This window comes from Suricata suricatta, chromosome 6 (assembly GCF_006229205.1).
Source record: "Suricata suricatta isolate VVHF042 chromosome 6, meerkat_22Aug2017_6uvM2_HiC, whole genome shotgun sequence".
Classification (NCBI taxonomy): Eukaryota; Metazoa; Chordata; class Mammalia; order Carnivora; family Herpestidae; genus Suricata; species Suricata suricatta.
The window spans coordinates 95,810,772-95,817,057 of record NC_043705.1 but is presented as its reverse complement, the minus strand read 5'-3'; positions in this window follow the sequence as shown (position 1 = coordinate 95,817,057).

Sequence of the window (6,286 nt, the reverse complement as noted above, 5' to 3'; positions counted from 1 at the left end):
TCACTCATCATCAGGGAAATACAAATGAAAACCACACTGAGATACCACCTTATGCTGGTCAGAGTGGCTAAAATGAACAAATCAGGAGACTATGGATGCTGGCGAGGATGTGGAGAGATGGGCATCCTCCTACACTGTTGGTGGGAATGTAAACTGGGGCAGCTGCTCTGGTAAACAGTGTGGAGGTTCCTCAAAAAATTAACAGTTGAACTCCCCTATGACCCAGTAATAGCACTGTTGGGGATTTGCCCAAGGGGTACGGAAATGCTGATGCATAAGGCAACATGTACCCCAGTGTTCATAGCAGCACTTTTAACAATAGCCAAATCATGGAAAGAGCCTAAATGTCCATCACCTGATGAATGGATCAAGAAGATGTGGTATATATATACAATGGAATACTATATGGCAATGAGAAAGAATGAAATCTGTCCATTTGTAGGAAAGTGAATGGACCTCGAGAGTGTCATGCTAAGCGAAATAAGTCAGGCAGAGAAGGACAGATTCCATATGTTTTCACTCATAGATCTAACAAGAGAATCTTAAGAGGACCATGGGGAGGGGAAGGGGGGAAAAAGAGTTAGGGAGAGGGAGGGAAGCAAAACACGAGAGACTCTTGAATACTGAAAACAAACTGAGGGCTGAAGGGGGAGGGGGAAGAGGGAAGGGGGTGATTGTCAGGGAGGAGGGCACTTATGGAGAAGAGCACTGGGTGTTATATGGAAACCAAGTTGACAACTATAAATAAAAAAAAATTTAAAAAGATAACCAATGGAGAAACAAACAAGCAGTGGGTTGCTGGTTTGCATGCTGGAGTACTTCAGTGAAGTGGCATTATTATAAAATTTTAACTAGCTAGATTGCCAAAGAAAGAGGAATTTTGATTAGTTGAATTTTCTACATAATTGAAAATGAATCAGAAGGACATTAAAATTTTTTTTTCAGTTTTGTTGCTTGAGAGTTACAAATTCAAATTATCTGTACCTTTCTCTTAAAATGAATGAATGCATTTGATAAATTGAATGGAAGTAAAAGTGCTCTGTTCCCTGGGCCAGGGATTCCCAAACTCTGATGATCACATATTCTTGAGGCTCAAATAACTCAGTCATCACTGTGTCTTTTTCAAATATGTGCTGTGTTTTAAGTGTATGTAATTCTCTAATGGATAATGAATTATAAATTCACTTATAAGTGGTACTGAGTTTATTGTAACATGGTCAAGACCGTTTTTCTTGGAAAACCTGGTTACAACTACTGTTATATGGAAAGAGTAGTCAGTACTCTTTGTAAATGATAATGAACTAGTATTTGTCAACTGTTAAGTTCTTGTCAGGTATTTTCCTAAGCATTTAAATGCTCATTAACTCTGTGATATAGGCAGTTTCATTTCCATTTCACAGGTATAGAAACCAAGGCACTGGGAGTTGAATTACCTGGTACAAGTGCATATAAAAACTAGATATTGCTAGTTAATGAGATTTTAAAAAATAGGTGTTCCTTACTTAAAAATTTGGGACCCACTGCTCTATACGACAGCGTAAATTAAAAAAATAATCCTTGGAAAACATTGTTTTATTCCTTTGTCAGTTGCTAAAGTTTGAGGGGAGAAAAGAAATCTGGTTGGTAATATGAAATAATTGGGCTCTGGTTATCAGCGGTTTATTCCAAGTGAATATGACAGAGAGGTCTATCTGTTGGTTTCGTTGGCAATCAGCAGTTGTATGTTGATGGAAGACATAACTGTGTCACCTGGAGTGTGTCTGCTTAGTATTCGTTGAGAATACCTGCTTTTAGCCCTGTTTGAGGCATTCAGCACTGCCGCCGTCATAGTCTCTGGGGTCTTAGCAGAATCCAGGCACTTGTTTGCCAGGCAGACCTGAAATAACTGTTATTTATTTATAGCCTCTGGCACTGTCTGAAACATTCTGCAACACAGCTAGGTTAACAACTTCAAGTTAATGTAAACACTTCAAAAATGAAAGCCCTGGTGCTATGTCTGACCAGGCAAAGAAGAAGGATGGGAGGAAGTGAAGGCACAGGCTACACACAGACTCCGGAGTCCATAAGCCATTCTCTGAGGACAGGCTTGAAAATGACTGGTTGTTTGCGGTGCTTGATGCTATGAAGGGTGTCTGATGTAGGCTTGTGACTCTCGCCACGTGGACATGTGTATTACAAGTGGAGGGAGAAGGACTAAGAGACAGAATTTCATGATGGAATATTCTCCTGAAAACTTTGAACTAGTGCTCAAAACTCTGCAATTCGCTCACCATAAGTGCCAATTCTTTAAATGACCTCAATGATCTGCCAACTTTTGTTGATTTTCCAACTTCTGTTGATTTCCTAATGACTGGATTCTTTCTCTCATTTAGATCTAAGGTTTAGTGTGAGACCTCAGGAAAGACTTTTCTAGTAGGTATTATATCACCTAGTTTTATTTCTTCATAGCACTTATAACTAGCAAATAGCTTCTGGGACAGGTGTTCATTTGTCTGTTTTATCTCACTTAGAAATAGATTCTCTGAACTGAGGGTCTTGCTTATCTTATCCAAAGCTCTATCCTTTAGCACCTAGTACAGTGTCTGGCTCCCGATAGGCTCTCAGTACGCTACTGATAATCAAAATATGGAAATGCTGGCTTCTTAATATTTCTTTCTTAAAAATTCTTACTAAATTTTTTCGGAATTTAGCCAAGATCCAATACCTTTAACTTCCGTGTTGGCTTCACTTCTTTCCTCTTTTTTTGCTATAATTTCATAATCACTGAATGTCATTACACCACTTTTCTTAATGACAGTAAAATATCTATGCAGGATGGGCCTAGTGACCTGGAAGTAATTGCAAGAGTATATAAACAAAGAGAACTGTCAGTTGGCCAACAGGGTTGTTATTTTATGCCTAGATCCTTATCCACACTGCAGTAAATTTGGTTCTACACTTGCTTTTAGACCTATATGTATAGATAATTAAAACTTGAGAAAACTTGGAAGAATGCCTGGAGACTAAGATCATTTTAGAAAGTGTGTGTGCAAAGTTGTGGAGTTAGAATAAAGGGCAGTATTTAGTATGTAGGGGCTACATTGTAAACCTAGCAAATTTCCAACAGATAGGAATATCTTCTTGCTTTAATGTTTGTCTTCATGTCTCTCACTTCCTATCCCCCACCCCAGCAGCTGCATAGACATTAAAAAATTTGTTGTTTTTGTTTTTTTTCTTTTCTTACAAATAAAATATTCACTCTGTCAGCCCTGAAGTTTAAGAGAAACTGATAACCTCAGGACCAGTGGAAAATTCTTGGTTGACTGTGTGAGCTTGTCCAAATGACTATGGAGGTAGTGGCCAGGTAAAGAACAGAGGTCGATAGAAATCAGGAAAGTCTTATGTCTGTTAGTCTTTGAGAACGTAGGGGCATGTGATTTCAACCTAGTCATTTTTAGGCCTCTGTTAGCATACATTTCTAGTACCAACATTGACCAGAATGTTCAAGCATAGGTGTTGAAAATTAACTAAATTGAAAGTAATTTTTCAAAAAAGAAAAGATTAGATGACAGAATTGACTAGAGCTAAGATGATAGTTCATGAATTCCAAGCTTAGATCACTGGATCCTCTCCATTTGCCCCTTTCTTTACTTAGAATCACAATGTTGCAAGTGTAGAATACTTGAGAGAGAGCTTTATTAACTAGGAGCTTGTCTAGTACTTCTGCAACGAGACAGGGTCATAGACACATGTACACATATATGAGTATATATATATATATATATATATATATATATATATATATGCATATGTAAGGATTCCAACTGTATCTTTTATGAGTATGGTAACTGATATCATAAGGTTTATTTTTGGGAGATGAACATAGCCCTGAACCTTAGCGCTTTGGATACAAAGTTAAAAATGTTGGCATTTCCCACAGGTGACAAAGTTTTGACCTAAGTTATATGTTAGTATGAAATAGTGCCATAGGTAACTGATTTAGAATTCTCTTTTGAATTTAGATTTGTCATTTGCTAACAATATCCTTTTATCTTTTTAAGAAGATAGTAAATCTTTCCTTTTCCGAATCTTTCTCTTTTCAAACTTCCAACCTGCTTAAGTGTTTCTTCAAAACCCATCTGTAAATTGACAATATGTAAGGTGTGCCTTTGAAGGTCTTGGGATCACTGTAGAAAAATCCCTGGAACTGGAGTTGGAAGTCTTTTGTTCTAGACTGCCAGCTCTATCTTTTGGCAACTCATTAAGGAGTTCTTTTCTTTCATAGATATATATTTTATAAGTTACTGTGAGGTTAAATGAAGAGATGTGTGAGAAAGTATTTTGGAAATAGAAAATGCCAAAGAAAAGTATAGGTATTATTATTATGTGCATGTATATTTATTTACATATAATATCTGGTGATAGATATAGCTTGATAGTGCTTTTGGATAAACAGACATAAGACCTTCCATAAAAAAGACACCATCCTTTCAAAAATGGAATTTACCATTTATACAACTAACGGTTCTCTGTGACTCAGTGTTTTAAATACTGTATTCAAGGTTAAAAAAATTGTAACAAGAGAAGGAGGGCAGATAGACCCAGATTTTTCAGTATATTGGAGTCTGTTTCCTTAATCCATTAAGGGTAGTAGTAAAGGATTATATTTAGCTTATTGGAGCAACATCAGTAATGGCATAATAATAGCCTTTTATCAGATTGTAAATTCCCTGAGAACAGAGTCCATGTTGTTTTATTGTTGTATTTCAGAGTTCTGAGAGATAATAGGTGCTTAACTAATGTATGAGAATGAATGAATTAGGGTGTGATTAAGTAGAAGTTAATATTTTGGTGTATCTAAGTATAGGAAGATTTGAGGGCTATTGTATAGATAAAGCTAGAAAGCAAGATAGCTAGAGTGTCATGGCTTCTGAATAATCTTGACTTCCTTCTTTTACATCATTTTAAATTTAGACATTTTGATAATGCTTATAAAGGTGAAATGATAATCATAATCCCACACAATTTATGAGGTAGTTTCTACCTTCCCCATTTGATGAGTATGAAACAGATAGACATTAAGTATTTTGCTAGAAGTCACAGAGGTGGTAATAGCAGAACATTAGTGTAAGGAGACAGAAGAAGAGGCCTGAAGTAATTCATCCCTATGTATTACTTTCACTGTGAGGGGCCTCTAGACTTTGATTCTCTGTCTTTTGCACGTTCTTGTGGGGTTGTCTGCTAAATGAGTGAACCACTGTTATACTAAATATTGAACACAGACTTGCTCTGAATCACAAAAGTTACTACTTTTGAAATGTCAGAGTCCAGCTTAGTTTGATATCCATCAGTCAGTTTTTAGTTTAATGACAGAAGAAAAAGTGTTCCACGACACACTCTCTGGGCCACCATATTGTCTTTAATTATCTTACTTTAAAATTCTTTAAAATGACAAGAGGCAATGTTGGGAGCCATTTCTGAACTCATAAGTTGAGAATACTTCTTGTGAAGTTAAGGTGGGTTTTGCATGGCCTCCCGCCATCAGATGGTGACCGATATCTATTCCCCACTCAATTATTTTTTGAGCACCGACCCCCAAGGCACCTTGCTGATTGGTATCCAGAGTGACTTGTCCCCTTACTCTAAAATATGCTGATTGCACCTTGTGAAGGAACTTATTATAGGAATTTCTTTTGTGATTATGGGAGCAAATATTACATTTCCTGAGAAACCTGTTTTACTTTCCCCCAAGAAAACAGGCTATTGACCCCTGCTCACAAAGAACTAACTTTTGCCTTTGCTATGCTAAAACATTGTCTTGTATTTAAATCCTAAAGATACCCTCCTTCCCCATATGATAAGCATCTAAATCACCTACATTAGTCACTATTGATAAAGATTATGCATGTCTTCTACTAATCTGTGTTCTGGGAAATTTTTACATGCCAAAGAAATTTGTCATCAGAAATCATTGTCTAAGGCAAATGCCACTTCTGTGCTGTATCCCATACATTTTTTACCATAAATAAAGGTGACTCTCAGGTCAGTGCAGAGATGCCTGCCTGGTGATCAGAAAGAATCTTGTGGCTCTCTCATCCCTCCCCCTTTCACCAACACTGTCCATCCTTCAGGGAGCCCTGGACCTGCTGGAGCTGGACTCTGGCAAGGAAAGATAAAATTAAAATCCCTATTTTCCCCCTATCTTTTTGAGGAGTAAAAGAAGCATCCCTCATCTAATTGGTCATCCACCAGAATAAAATGTATCACCTATGCATTTGTTCATTTCATAATTAATGTTATCAACTTC